The following is a 15718-nucleotide window of genomic DNA, read 5'->3' as shown; positions in this document are numbered from 1 at the left end:
GGGCCTCGCCGCTGCTCCCGGCGCTCCACGTGCTGCCGCCGGCGAGGCCGCTTCTGCCGAGGGCAGGGGGTGCTCCCCGCGGCCGGACACCCCCGGGGGCGGCCAGGGCAGCGGGATTTCGTTGGCCTTTGGCTGCGAACGCCGCAAAGCCGAGGCGAGCTCCGCCGTAAGGGAGGAGAGAGGTCCCGTTCCTGCCGCAGCGTCCCTGGGAGTGCCGAGGGGGAGCGGAGCGCTCCGGCCGCCCCAGGGTGGGCTGAGTGTCCTTGCCCGCAGCCTTGTGAACCCCCAGCCCCGTCCCCGCCGCCCCCAGAAGGGCTGCTGGCACCTTTCGTTCATGCCTTGGGCAGCGTCAGCTCCCGCCGCCCGCGTCCCTCTGACCGCACCGTGACCTCCTCCCCGCTCCCCTTGGCGCTGTCCGGCTGTCGCCCTTTCCTTCCAGAATAAAGAGGGAAAAGGTGGTGTTTGCCCCAGCTCCCTGATCCGGGTATTACCCGCGACTCCATCTTCCCGAAGATCACATCACTTATCCCAGAGCATCCGCTGTGATTTGTATCTGTGGTACTGCTGTGATGTCTAGTTTCTGATGTATTTATTAAATAAACGGGAGCCGAATGCTCTGCGATCTCGGCAGGAAACATTTCTGTTTCAATCCTGCCGAGGTCAATATTTGATGTGACCTGTTTTCGCGGGGGGTTACGAGGAGTCAGCAGAGCTGCAGAAACTTTAAGCTTCTGTGCCTGGACAGAAACGTCATCGACAGAAATATCAAGGGATGCTTCACCTCACGCCTGTTTCTCCAGCGAACTAGGGGATAGGAAATAGAAACGAGAACAGGGGGAATTTCCTGAGAGGAATGACTACCTGAGTGGGACCTTGCCCTCTACTCCTAACTGGACACAGCGGCTTCTTTATGGGACTCTGCCGTGTCGCCCCGCCCCGCCCAACAGCTTATGTGTTGCGTTATTTTCTCTCTCCTCGGTGTCATGTTTGACACCGAAAGGGGAGCTTTTAGCACGTTTTATTAAGACACGAACACGTGCTCAGCAGCAAGCAAAACAAAAAAAAGCCTGCCAAGCCTTCCCTCCTTGCCGTGGCTGACACGACGGCGCTCTCCTTCCCGCTGAAAACCAATCGAATGCTCTGGAAGACAGAATGCTTTTTATCTGCCTTCATCTTCCCCTTTTCAATGCAAAGAGCTCACCAGAAAAGGCATCATTACACTCCAAGGATACGGTTTCAACAAAATGGTAGTTCCAGTGGCTGATGAAAGAGGAAATAATTGCAGCCCACATGCCCAGCCTAGAAGTAGCCCTGGATCTCAGAGCAAATTTCTCTCCTATTGTTCAGAGAAAGTGAAGTATCCTCATCGCCTTACAGGCATGGCCATGAATCTGATAGGGTTTCTGCAAGGGCTTTTACTGTTCCTGCTGTCCGCTCGGTTTCACTTCCAGGCTCAGTCCAGCAGCATTTCTGCGAGTTTTGCTCTGAATCCCCTTCTAATATAGCCACAATCACTTTCGAAAAGAGATCTGCCTTCCAGGCTGTAACATGTTCCCTTTCACCGCAGCGAAAGTGAATAGCAATATCATTGCCCTTATTTTGCAAAGTGTTGTCTTTGAGCTCGCCTGCAGCTCTGTGAGGAGTGTGCTGCAGAAAGTCCTCCAGCTATTGGAGTAGATGGAGTACCCCGTCGTCGCTTCATTTACGGATACACAGCCTCAGCAAATTCACTTCTCATCTAAACCCCCGGCAATCCGAGACCGGAGGAGGACAGAGCCCATCACCGCCGAGCACGGCTGCGACAAAGGGCGGCGCAGGTACTTGGCCCTGCACAGGTTCGAGCACGGGAAACACCTCCTGTCTCCAGCAGGCAGGATTTGGAGATACCCCTGGCCGAGTTTGTGCTCCGGCCGAGGCAGAGGCGGACGCGGGTTCCCCGCGGGAAGGGCGGGGGAAGGCGGAGAGCGTCCCCCGCGCCCGCCCCGCACCCGCGCATCCTCCGCCGGCCACCGCGGCGGCACCTGCGGGGGCGGGCCGAGAGCCCTGCCAAAAACACCTGAACGAGCAAACACGCCGAGGGCTGGATGCGAGCCGGCCGCTGCCCGCCGAGCAACCTGCTGGGGACGCCCCGGGGCAGCCGCGGGTCTCGCCGGGCCCCGCACACGGGACGGCCCTGCCCCTGCCAGGCTGGGGGAGCTCCCGGGGGGCACCGAGCCTGCCCGGGCAGCGCCGCTCCCCTGCTCGCCCCCGAGGAGCCTGGTCCACTCCTTCCCCCCACCTCGGCCCCACGTTTAACCTTATTCCCCGGCTCTGGAGAGGATCTCGCAGACTCCCTCCCGCCGGCCCCCTCCCGCCGCTGCCGCCAGCGGGCACGGGGCTGTCCCATCGTGCCCAGAGCAGCGCCCGCGGCGCCGGCGGGGCCCTAAGGCAGGGCCGGGCCGCTCCCCGTTCCCGATCCCCGCTGCCCTCCCGCTCCGCCGCAGGACGGGCGCTGAGCCCCGCTGACGGCCGGCCTGCCCGTCCCTCCGGGGCATTGCCCCCGCTCCCCCGCCTCTGGGGGCTGCCCTTCGGCTCCCCCCTCCTCTTCCCCGTATTGATTTCAAGGTGGGAAGCGAGCAGTTTTGGATTGCAACTCACCTTATGCATTCTTGATCATTAAAAAAAAAAAAATCCCTCAGCTATGCAAAGACAGGATCTTTAAAGAGTTTGTAGTTCGACAGGTAAGGACTCGGCTGGGGCTCAGGAATGTGGAAATTCAACTCAAGTCAGCCTACTGCGACGAGCAATATTAATAAGGGCATACAGGCACCGGGGGGAGAGGCAGAGGGAGAGAGGGCGAAACTTGGCAACTGAAATAACCGCGTGCTCTCGATCGCGGCGATCAAACACCGAGGAGCAAACAGCGGGCTCCCCGGAGCCCCCGCCGCCCCCGGGGCCCCGGGCCGAGCCCTCCGGCCGAGCCCGCCTGGCTTCCCGGGCGCTCCGGCGCGCAGGCAGCCAGACCAGTTGTCAAGTTAATTTCAACACGTCCGTGTGATGGATAGAAACGCAAATTGTGTCTAGGCCTGCATAAACCAAATCCCTGAGCGCAGGTTCAGAGCAGGGATTCCCCTCCTCCCGCCCCTTTCGCCTCTGTAATACCTCAGCTCCGCTCTATTGTCCCAGCAGCAGCGCCTGAGTTAACTCTGTCAGGCTGCCTTTTCTTTTTTTTTTTTTTTTTTCCTCTGAGGGTACTGTACGCCAGAGATAATATTTAAGTTCGCTTAAGCAGTACAAAATAAAAGGATCCGTCATCGCCCGCGAGCGGCTCCCTGCAGGCTCGGCGCGGCCGGAGCGCTCCTGCGCCGCCGGCATCGCCCGCCGCGCTGCCCGCACCGGGGACACCCACGGCCGAGCTCGGGGGCTGCCTGGACACCCGGGGGCGGAGAGACAAACAGTCACCTCTTTTCTTTGCCTTTTTTTTTTTTCTTTTTTCCCTTTGCGATATTTCGCTCACGGCTCCGCACTAACGTGACCCAAAAAGCCGAGGAGATTTGTCGTGCACGAGGACTTACCCTAATTTGACATAGATGACTCCAAAGCATAGAAACACGTAGAAAATCCACTTCCGAAAGTTTCTGTGCATGATCTAGAAAATGGACTGAGCCATAAAAATTGCACAAAAAGCCGAACTGATCTTGTCGATTAAATCCCAGTCAAGAACATTGCTGAAGCTACCCAGGAGCAAAGCCGGCCGAGCTGTAAAAAATCAACTCCGCGCAGATAGGCAGCTCTTCCCAGAGCCATGGTGACCGAAACCGGCTTCGATATTAAAGCTAAGGAGGAAGAAAAAATAGAAAGGGCTGCTCAAAACGGTAAAACAAAAACCCAAGACAGACAGTCTGAGGGAGAGAATGAGCAAGCACTGATCTTGATCAACTGCCTCATAGAGCCCTGAAGTTCAATCTGTTTTTACTTGTTCTGACTTCCCCAGGTAACACTACGTATCTTGCAATCTATGGCTCCAGGTAGGAGGATCTCTCCTCTCTCTCTCTCTCTCTCTCTCTTTCTCTCTCTCTCTCTCTCTCTCTCTCTCTCTCTCCCGCTCTTCCCCCCACCCCGTATGTGTCAGGATCTAATACATATCTTATCTGTCTGTGTGCGTGTGCGAGTTGTGCGTGTGTTTGTGTTTCAAAAGGCATGTCCTTAAGCAGAAGTTGTTGGGGAAAACACATGAAACGTATCCAATAAGGGAAATAAAGGACTCGTCCTCTCAAACCGAAGCATTTTTTCATTTCCTCTAGTATAGCAGCGCGGCTGGATTTGCAATGTACGGACTTCGCAGAAGAGACTTGAACTTTTTTTTCTCCTTTTTCTAGTCAGAGGCAGGCGTTAATCCCCTTGCTTACAGATCTGTATGCTAAAAGGCAACGGGTGTGCGTGTGTCCAGACTATTGCTCTTCGACCATCCGACTCTGCTGGACACAAACGCCTGTCACTAAATCTGATTTTTTTTCCCTCAGTAAGAAAACATTCCTCCTCCTTTAAGAAACAGATACACTTGGCTTTTAACACGAATTTAGGATATTCAGTTTGCTGCTCCTAGGGAGATTAATCGGTGAGAGAAAACTTCACTTTGTGTTCAGACACTAAGTGAAGCAAAGCTTCCTTTTCTTCTGTCTTTTTTTTCCCCTTACTTTTCTTTCTCTCTGTCTCTTCTTTCTTTCTTTCATTCTTCCTCACTGATTTCTGAGCCGCTCAGTTTATTCTCGCATTCTGTGGAATTATCAGTTCCAGTCTACTACACAATGTGTGCCTGTCCGGAGGCACAGATCTGCGTGCATATGCATGCTTAAATAGCACTCCGGTACAAGTCTGTGGGCTGTGGGGAGCTGGTTCCACAGAGACGGATAAACCCGTGCACCTCTGCCCTCTCCTACACGCACATTCATATACGTGTAGCAACAGTCAGCACAGATGGCTCTAGGCATCTCTCAGAGAGAATCGGCTGAACACACACCAGGAAAGGCTGAAAGGAAAGCAGGCAGTGACAAGCAAGCAAAAGAGGCTGAACGCAAAAGTTCATCGTAAAGTATCTATCCTGACGGAGAAAACAAAGGATTTCTTAAAGGCCAGCCAGACTGCCGTGGTTGAAGAGGTGCAGTGTGAAATCGCAGGTCACTTTTAGGTGTCTCCCACAGTCAAGCCCGCACCTCGCCCTCACCCACCCAGCTCCCCAAAACAGGCTCCTCTCCAGGCATCGCGCGGAGCCCCCCGGGAAGGGGAAGGGGGAGCGAAGCGGGACGGAGAAGGGCCGTGCTGGGGAAGGGGGCTCACGCCGAGTGCCTCTGCAGGGACGAAGGCGGCCGAGCCTGCCCACCCTACCGCCGGCTCCGCTCCCTCGGTTTGGCTCTGCCTTTCCCTCCGCATTCCTCAGTTTTATTCTTTAATAATCAACGCTCCGGCTCTCGCAAGCAGCCAGCCCTCCTCCAGACGTTCGCCTACACTGTCCTCAATGCTCAGCTACGGACAATTTATCTTAAAAAAACGCCGCATCTTCCCTTCACACTCATAACTTTATCTTGTTCTCCATCCCCATCTTTTCAAGGACTTTTTTTATAAGATGAGGCCATGTTTCACGGAATCACAAGAATCTTAGGCCAGTGGTATGATTATTGGGGTTGTCCTGTGCAGGGCCAGGAACTGGACTTCGATGATCCTCGTGGATCCCTTCTAAGCCCAAATATCCAGTGATTCTATGTTTTTGCAGAACCATGTCTCCAAGAGCCTCCTAACTACCCGCAGCTGCCTCACAAACTCTACGGCCAACACCCAGAGGGTATTTAAGATGCAGCCCCACCACCACCCGCCGTCTCCTCCTCCGCTCTTTTTGCCGGTGCTTGAAGCCTTTTGGAGGCCAAGTGTCGTATGTCCCCCGGGAGGGGCGGGGGTGCGGCGGGGGAGGCGCGGGGTGTGCAAAGACCTTCCCTGCGGCCCGGCCGGCACCGGGGGTGATGGCGGGGCCGGGTGGCGGCGGCGGGGGGGCTGTGCCCCGGGGCCGTGCCCGAGGATGTGTCCCCGGGACGTGCCCCGGAGGTGTGCCCGAGGATGTGTCCCGGGGATGTGCCCCGAGGATGTGTCTCCGGGACGTGCCCCAGGATGTGTCCCGAGAATGTGTCCCGGGGATGTGCCCGGGGGTGTGCCCGAGGATGTGTCCCGGGGATGTGTCCCGGGGATGTGTCCCGAGGATGTGCCCCGAGGATGTGCCCGAGGATGTGCCCCGGGGATGTGCCCCGGGGATGTGTCCCGGGGATGTGTCCCGGGGATGTGCCCCGGGGATGTGCCCCGGGGGTGTGCCCGAGGATGTGCCCCGGGGATGTGTCCCGGGGATGTGTCCCGGGGATGTGTCCCGGGGATGTGTCCCGAGGATGTGTCCCGGGGATGTGCCCCGGGGATGTGCCCCGGGGGTGTGCCCGAGGATGTGCCCGAGGATGTGCCCCGGGGATGTGCCCAAGGATGTGTCCCGAGGATGTGTCCCGGGGATGTGTCCCGGGGATGTGCCCCGGGGATGTGCCCCGGGGGTGTGCCCGAGGATGTGCCCGAGGATGTGCCCCGGGGATGTGCCCAAGGATGTGTCCCGAGGATGTGTCCCGGGGATGTGTCCCGGGGATGTGCCCCGGGGATGTGCCCCGGGGATGTGCCCAGGGGATGTGCCCAGGGGATGTGCCCAGGGGATGTGTCCCGGGGATGTGCCCAGGGGATGTGTCCCGGGGGTGTGCCCGAGGATGTGCCCTGGCCCCGCGGAGGCGGCGCGGCCCGGGCCGGGCGGGGAGCGGGTGCGGGCGGCCCGGGCGGGTCCCGCGGGGTCACAGCGACCCCCGGTGGCACGGCCGGGCAGGGCGGGGACACGGCGGGGACCGGGGGAGCGGGGGCGCGGGGGTGCCGGTGCTGCCGCTGGGCTGGGACTCGCTCGGGAGCCCCGGCAGGAACCGGAACGTGCGGAGCGGCCCCGCCGCGGCTCCTGCCCGCGGGAATGGAGCCCCTCGGGCTCCCGGCCACGGGAATGGAGCCCCTCGGGCTCCTGCCCGCGGGAACGCAGCCCCTGGGGCTCCTGGACATGGGAACACAGCCCCTGGGGCTCCTGCCCGCGGGAACGCAGCCCCTGGGGCTTCTGGCCACGGGAACACAGCCCCTGGGGCTCCTGGCCACGGGAACGCAGCCCCTCGGGCTCCTGGCCATGGCAACACAGCCCCCCGGGCTGCCCGGGCGCTGCCTCCCTGTCCCTTGCCCCCGGGCGCGGGTGTGGAGCGAGGCCGTGTGCAGGAATCCGGCATCCCCGGGCAGGGGGAGCAGGAGCAGGAGTGAGGGGCTCAGCATCGCGACCGGTCGTTGATACGGCTCTTCTCTGCAGACCTCTGGCAGCTGTCCGCCTGTTTTCTCCCAAACTCCGTGGCAGTGGAACCGCAGCTCAGAGTGCCTCCGTCTCCTCAGTGACTGCACGCTCGCCATCAGCCTGGCGTGTCCCGCTCGCTTCTGCAAACAAGTGAGTATTCCCCATGTTTTCATGCAAACCCAAGAATTTTCAACAACAGAAACCAAACTAGATTGTGCCTAAACTGTGTTGGAGACAGATGGCAAAATCTTTCCATAGTTTTGATCCTTAGTCCACTGTCATCTTCAGCTAATTGATTTGAGGATGATGGACTGAGGGAACATGATAGCTTTTCTTCCCTTCAAATATCAGTTTAACTACTCCTGAAAGCTTAAGCTGAGGATAAGAAGATTTCATGAAGCTTAATAACTCTGCAACTTAAGAAAAAACTCACAGACCTGTAGGATATCAGAATGGGTAATTATCACATTAGCATTCAGAAATTCACACAGTTACTATATAGCCAAATATGTAAATCTTGTTGAATTAGTTAAACAAATAGCACCTTAGCAATGCTAACAGTCTTCCTGGATTTAAGGTAATAATCATAAATACAAAAGCATTGGTAGATGTGGGGTTGAAACCATTTGCTGAATGCTCTTCTAGGGCACAATTATTATTTATTCCTCATCCAGAATAATTGGCATGGCAGGTGATACAGTTGACTGAAAACTCAGTAATTCATTTTCCCACCCACTGACCTTCTGTACCAAAGCTTATATTCACTCTTCCAAAACCTGCAGAAGGAAAGGCCATCTATGCTGCCTGGTCCCCACACCTCCCCACGGCCTTTTGATAAAGTAGCTCCTGTGGTAAAATATTTCAAAGTCCTGTCAGGCTGCAGCTTTCACAATCCATCACAAACGTATTTACCCCCACTCCAGCTGGAGAGGCTTTTCCTGCTCCTAGGGAGGAGAATCCAGTGACCTCCAGAAGTCAGTGGACAGGCTGTGAGTGCCAGCTGAGTCAGCAGGAGGTGCCTCCCAGGCGGGTGGTGCTCCAGGGCAGCTGACAGCCCGTCAGGCTCTCACAAACCGAAGGTGACAGGAACGAGATTCACTGGCCAAGGCGTGGGTCTCGTTTATTCCAGGCTTTGCCACGAGGGACACAGTGCTGTGTCTGACCTGGGGCTTGTAGGGGTTCCCAGCCGGGGAACTGTGCCCGAGCGGGAGGAGCAACCCCCCAGTATAAGAACAGCCCACACAGCTCTGCAGAGGGAAGGATGGGCGAGCAGGGCCAGGGGAAAGGAATTTCAAACTGCTGGTCACAGCTCACATCATCTTCCCTGGAGGTTATTTCCTAGGACAGTGTTCAAAATCAGAGCAAACCCCATGAAATTTCTGGGGAATGCAGACAAGAGGGACAATTCCTCTGTGACAGGCCACTTTACATGCCCTTCTCTTCTTCCTGTACCACCCAGATCAGCCACAGGTAACTAGTGGGCCAGGAGCTCAACTTGGATGATCCTTGCAGGTCCCTTCCAGTTCAGGATACACTGTGATTCTGTGTGTGCTTGTTTCAGGTACAAGCCAAATCCAGCTGCAATTATCCCAGCCAGCCACTCTCTGGCACTGTTGCTCCACGCAGTTGCAGATGGAGGCCCCATCTAACACTAAGAAAATACATGTGTGAGAACGTTCCTTAGGGGAAACATCCAGAGCATATGAGGTTGAAAAAGAAAGAGAGGAAAAGAACTAAAAGAAGGTGCATATAAAGACAGGTATCTTGCAGCTGATCAGGATCTTACACACAAATCACACATGTTCTTTACAACTGTGTATGTTAAGTATATGCACTTACTCTAATACTCAGAATTTATGTTATCAGGCCTTCACATGTGAAGTCTTTCCCTAAATCACCCTCTCTCATTCACCCACATGCTACCTAGGCCTAAGATGTCTCTTCTTTCTGAGACACTACCAAACCTACCCTCTGATGCTGATTCTGTGATTCATCAGTTAAAAAGGAACACAACTCAGCAATACCTTATGGTTGCAAAAAAAAGTTAAATGCTCTGAATAAACTGGCATGTTGTATGTACTTGTTGTATGTGAGTGATCCTTTTACCCTCTGCAGCAGGAGGGAGTCCAGACTGATGGCTGAACTTGTCTTCCAGGCAGTGTACTTCAAGAAGGACAGAGATCAACTGGAGATGACCCAGAGCTGAACAACAGGAAGATGATGCCATAGACCAACAGAAAACATGATCCATGGAGAAAGGTTTGTTCCTTCCCAGGGAAATTGCATGGCTGTAGATTTCAAACACAGCTCAGGAATTACTGTTTGCGTCACAGGGACAAACAACCCTTGCAGTCTCACTAAGGTGAGCAACACGTTTGCCCTGGTTCAGACAGTGAGATGCACAGAGCACAGGGCACCAGGGCAGCATCCCAGTGTGGGCAAGGCCAGAGTGGCCACAGTGCCACAGTTGGGGATGAGACTGTCAGCAGGAGCGTGGCACTGTCACTGCTTCTGCCAAGGGAAGATTGCTTCCTTGCAGAATCATGAGAGAAACCTTCCCACCTTTTAACTGCCAAACAGAAAACTCTACCAGGCCCTGCCATAGGTTTTCCACCGCTGCAGCTGTGCCCTGATTTTAGATGTTGGCCTCAGCCCTATCATTTGTGGTGAGATTGTGAGTCTAGAGTTGCAGGGTCCTTCCATCTGTCAGTATATCACTGGTGATACAGCTTAATCATATGAATCTTCTTTAGCACTTCGACATTGCTTTTAAAAGTATCAGTCATAATCCCTCAGACAAACCCTTAAATGTGTTTTTGTCACCAGAAGAGACACACACCTCTGGGACTGCCCCAGGACCACAACAGCATCACTGTAAAGATCTTGTAACTTCATTGATCGCAAGTACAAAAATCTCGTAATTTCACTCATTGCAAAAATCCAACCAACAACTCTGCTCTTCTTTCTTTCTGATTTCTAAACTACATTTACCAGAAATCTCAGGCCTAGAGTCAAAGTGCACATCTGTGTCTTGCTATCTGGTTCAGTCTCCTGTTAGAGAAACATACTAAAAACCAAACAGTAAGTGCAGAAAACCATTTCATGTCATCTTTTTTTCCTCTCATGTCAAGAGACTATTCAGCTGATTTCAGCAACCAGTAAGGAGCTCCATAAGAGCAGACCTATGTTTGGGTCATATTCAGTATCTTGTAATCGAGCTTTTAAACATTCATTTTTCACCTAAGAATAACTCATTAAAGGACTTGACAACCACCCCTTCATAAAAATACAGCACTCTATAGGCTTTATTAATATTGAAATTATTAATTTGTTTTATTGTATACTGCTTACTATTTTGAGATAAATCTGTGCGAATGTGGACCCTCCTGTTTGGGACAAAAATATCACCTCTCAATTTTGTGTATGTTGTTTTTAAAAATGACTCTGATGATCCGTATTTATATACATTTGACAGTACATCATTGCCAGATTTCAAAAGCTAATCAGATGCCTTCCAGTGCTTGATCTTTTTAAATAACGAATGAAAACTGCTGGATTATTTTTTCCATACACATGAGATGCCAAGAAAAACTCCTAAATGTGATTTTTTTTTTTCCCCCTCCTCACAGACACTATGGCTTTCTAAGAAAAGGAAGCACATTTAGAATTGCTATTTTAAAAATTATCCTGATTTTTAAAGTAAATCTAATAATGGGATGTGGGGAGAGAGAGTCCAGGCATTACATTTGAAAGCACAGTACTGATGATACTAATGTTGCCAACCTAAACATGAGGACATTGGTTTGTTTAGCTCTCTGTCTTTTCCAGGAGCCATCACAAAGGACCATCTACTGCTTTTACCTCGGAGGGTCTGCAGTTCAATTAAAGCTACAGTAATGTCAGAGCTGAGATAAATGTCCATTTATTAGGCTACTGCTTCAGAGTTTGATACATTTCTGGTGTCTTAAATCGAAAATGAATGTCCCATTAAAGAGGTTTTCAGGTGAAGGTGATGCCCAGTGAGAAGTTTTATAAGGCTGTGTCCAACTAAGTCTACCCTTCATTCACCCTTCATCTGTTTTCCAGAATATTTGTCTCTTTCAGGTGGATATTTTAATCTTTGCCTCTGTGTGTCAGGGTTTGACTAACCTCACTGTGTAGTCACACTGCAGCTCTATGATACAGCAGCACTGGCTGTATTAACTTATATATGTATCTACAGTGGCCAGACGTTGGAAATTATCTACAGAGGTTTGCCACTCTTCCCTTTACAGTTTTCAACGACTCGTCAAATAATGTTGTTTGCATCATGTCCTCCCCCAGGTCACTGACTTAGAATGGTCCTTATCTACAAATCTCTCCTACGTTTTCTTTCTATTACAATAAGCCCCTCTTTCATCAGTACTATCAGCAAAAGCTGCAGGATATTTTATCTGGCTGCAGTTCAGCTCCATGTGGGGGTGCTCACACGCACCCTGCGGTATTTTGTGCAGTTACGAGCAATTTATGTGATGTTTAAAAGTGCATACTTTACTGTACAGATTTAACTCTTTGCTTGAATCCAGTGGCTGATTAAACTCAGTTCAAGATGTCTGTAGAGAGCAGAGTTTAAATCTGGAGTGGTGCTGACTGCCTCTACTCTGTCATCACCTCCGAAGGTTCTTGGCGGTTTCTGGGATGCAGCCCCAACATGTCTTACATGCACTACAAAAGACCTTAAAAATTCTTTCCAAACCGAGCACAGGTTTCCTGAGCAAGGGCCCCAAAGGGCAGGAGCCTCCTCCTTAAGCCTTTCTGGCATGACATCTGCAGTCTGCTCTGGGGCTCGGGTTGGTGATCTGCAAAGGTCCTGTCCAACCCAACCCATTCCACAGTTCTGTGGAGAGTCTGGAACCAAACAAAAGAGAAGCTCTGTGGTAAAATGAATCACTGTGTTAAAAATACACAGGAAATACTGCATTTCTTCAGTATCACTAAGAATTGTAAGTAAACAACTATATTTTGAAAAGAAAAATGAAAGCTGAGTTCAAGAGTGTAATCCTACAGGAAATGTAGTATTTCTGGAACAAGACCCTGTTTCTGTCACAATTTCCAAGCTCCCCTTTTGAAATTAGAATGTTATCTCTCCTTCAGACTGGCTTTTCTAATGGTCTTCCTTGTAGATGCTGACAGATCAACTCACTCCAACTCAGTCATTTTAAGTGTAATACACTGTTAGTCTGTCAAGGCATCCTGCTGACAATGTAGTAAAATAATACAACCACCAGAAATCAAATGTGCTTTAACTTTTGGTAAGGCCAGAAGTGGTCCAGCAGTTGAACCAGATGACTGTTGTAAGTCCAACTGAAAATATTCTATTATATTCCCGTTCTATTTCTATTTCACACAAACAGCTTGCATGAAAAAATACTTTTCTTTTCCAGTTACTTCGAAAAAATGGAAGAGTAGATGGAATCAAACTCAACCACGATGGCTGTGCCACTGGGATGCAGATGTATGTAAGAGGAAACAATTCCAGACAATAAAAGCATACTGTTGGTGCAGGAACAATTTTCACACCTGCCAAAAGACCCACTGTGTTTCTTGCACTAAGCACGAAATATTAAAAAATATACATATAAGCATGCTTCCTTAGACCTGAAGATATACAGAGAACCTCTTGCTTCACTCAGGACTCAACTCCAAATCACTGCTTTAACAGTAAACTATTATTCAGAGGTAAGAGTGTGAAAATGGATACACAGTGTCAAAACACACTGAGGTTTATGCACCGTTCTGGGTTTTTGGTGGTGGGTTGTTTTCTTTTTTTTTTTTTAATTTGAGCATGATTCAATAAATAAAACTTCACACACAGTGAGAATTCTCATGGCGTAAGACAAATCTCCAGCTATGTAAACCTCAAGGAGGTCACTTACATTTCTTTTGTTAGGTCTACAACTTTCCATTTCTCTTCTTCCAGTTGTTATTGTTTTACCACTCTCTGTGTTCTGCATCTGGGTTTACAAGATGCTACTGACCACACAAACCAAATTTAATATCCTCTCTTTGGTTTCCTACCAAACCACAAGACCATCTATCCTATTTTTGTCTAATTTTTTGTGTCTTCAATCCTTTTTCTTTTATGTAATTTTTGATCTCATAAGAACAAGCCCAACTCCTTCTGTGGTGATGCACTAATGTAACTGAAACTCGGATTTGCCTCTTAGAAACAAACTCGGTTTCCTCTGTTGACACCAATAATACTTCTTCCAAAGACTTCCTCATTCTCCCACTATTGTTTTATGTTTCAGCAGAATATTACTCTAATCCAATCATTTTTCAACCAATCTAATACAGCCTCAAAGTGGATTAGCCAGCAGGGACTGGTAGACTGCACATCCATCAGTTGACAGCTATAAAATCCTTGGATAATTAAATCCAGAGAGAGATCCAGAAAGGAAAGGGAAAATTCATTTGTCTCCTACTTCTCCATCTGTTGCTGTTCACTCCATACAATTGAGGATCAGCTCCTTGGCCTTTCTTCTCCCATCCACTCAAAGCTGGAAGTGGCTTCCACCCCCCGGGGCAGAAGAAACAGTGCTTTGAGGAACTGCAGGTGACCAAAGGGCGAGGAGGAGGTGGCCGATCCCCCTGCCCCCTCCGTTCCCAGCCAGAGAGCTTCTCCAAAAGCTGCACCAGCGCTACAGTACCTACAGAGGGCTTTGCATTACTATTTCTGTTCTTTGAGAAGGCTATTTATTATTTGTAAGTGGTAAATTTGTATTTGCTATAAATGTTTTCTATAGCATTTTCGATATGATTCGTTTCATTACGATATTCATCCAACTGAATGGGAGTGGTTACGAAGTGTGCAGACCTTTTCCCTGCTGTACCAGCACCCCCCTCACTGTCCTTTTCTCCTGACATTGTCAGAGCCACCACACTGCAAGTGCTGCTTAACCACCGCTCGTCAGTGAGTTGAAAAAGGAAAATGAAAAAAATGGAAGTTAGAGGTCCGCTTCTCCTTCTGGCTATCTGCCAGCAGAGTAGTTGGTGTGGATTAGTGACTGGGGTTTAGTTTTCCTGCTTTAGGGAGTGGCTGTGGAAGGATGCTTGAGGAAACTGCTTTGGTAGCGTGAAGCTAAAAGGTTTTGTTAGTTGCTTTGTGTGCATGAGACAGATGCTGTACCACATTTTTGTCAGTCTGAAATAAAATAGCCTTATTAATGGTGTGGACTCCCCCTTGCTGTCCAGAGGGCGCCTCAAACAATTACAGTGGAATGAGAATTCTGGGGAAAGAGGAAGAAGAAAGAGTCATGAGGCCCACAAAGGACTCGGGCTGCCCATTCCACAGGTATCTAAACCTAATTTTCTTCTCCTTGGACAATGGATAAGGTTTAGGGAGACCTCATTGTGATCTTCAGCACCCTTACGAGGGGCAGTGAAGGGGCAGCACCGACCTCAGCTCTGTGTGACCAGTGACAGGACCCGAGGGAACAGCTGGAGCTCTGTCGGGGGGTTAGGCTGGGTATCGGGACAAGGCTCTTCCCCAGAGGGTGGTTGGCACTGCCCAGGCTCCCCAGGGCAGTGGGCACGGCCCCAAGGCTGCCAGAGCTCCAGGAGGGTTTGGATAATCCTCTCAGGGACAGGGTGGGATTGCTGGGGTGTCTGTGCAGGGCCAGGAATTGGACTGATGATCCTTGTGGGTCCCTTCGCACTCCGGACATTCTGTGATTCTGTGAGAAGGAAAGGGATGATGAGCACTCAGCCCTGAGGAAGGACACCTTGCTCTCTTGCAGGACAGCGAGCTTTATGTCATGGACTGTGTTCCTGCCTTACACAAGGTATGAATTAATCCATACCCCTTTTACTTCCATGAAATCCCAAGCTACTCTCATACCTTAAAGGAATATTTCAGTGCACAAATACAGTGTCAGCAACACAGTACATAGTATTGGCCCATCTTTGCTTTTTAAAAGTAAGCTTAGAATAAAACCTTGATTACCTGCATAATTAATCCCCATTCACAGGAATTTGCATGCCTGAATAATTAAAGAATTAGGTTCTAAAAATGAAAAGCAAGCAAAGCCTGCATTTTTGTACTTGAAAAGCTTCAGCAGCAATCATGATAGTTCACAGCACATAAATAATTCAAACTGAGCTTTCTCATCTTTATTTTTTTTTCCTCGCAGAAATCCTCTTAGTGCTTCCTAATTAAATGAAAATATTTTATAAGCCATCACTTTGTGACATCACAAGAATATTTTAAACTCCGGATTAGACAAGCTGGATTTGCATTTTCAGTATTCGCAATCTGATATTTGGGGCCGTTTAATGGAACCGCAAACCACCACAAACCGCTGATAA

The 15718-nt window shown here is 50.6% G+C and overlaps 1 long non-coding RNA gene across 1 annotated transcript; it reads left to right on the top strand.

Moving 5' to 3' along the window:
- The first annotated feature begins 6927 nt into the window (after window positions 1–6927).
- LOC135413927 (uncharacterized) lies at window positions 6928–14119 on the top strand. The gene is made up of 3 exons (XR_010430499.1): window positions 6928–7522; window positions 9528–9631; window positions 12796–14119. It is a non-coding gene; the product is annotated as an uncharacterized LOC135413927 (long non-coding RNA).
- Window positions 14120–15718: the final 1599 nt, after the last annotated feature.

The sequence above is a fragment of the Pseudopipra pipra genome, chromosome 5, assembly GCF_036250125.1.
Source record: "Pseudopipra pipra isolate bDixPip1 chromosome 5, bDixPip1.hap1, whole genome shotgun sequence".
NCBI classification, from domain to species: Eukaryota; Metazoa; Chordata; class Aves; order Passeriformes; family Pipridae; genus Pseudopipra; species Pseudopipra pipra.
Note: the sequence above shows the minus strand (reverse complement) of the source record. Positions and strands in the feature narration are given on the sequence as shown.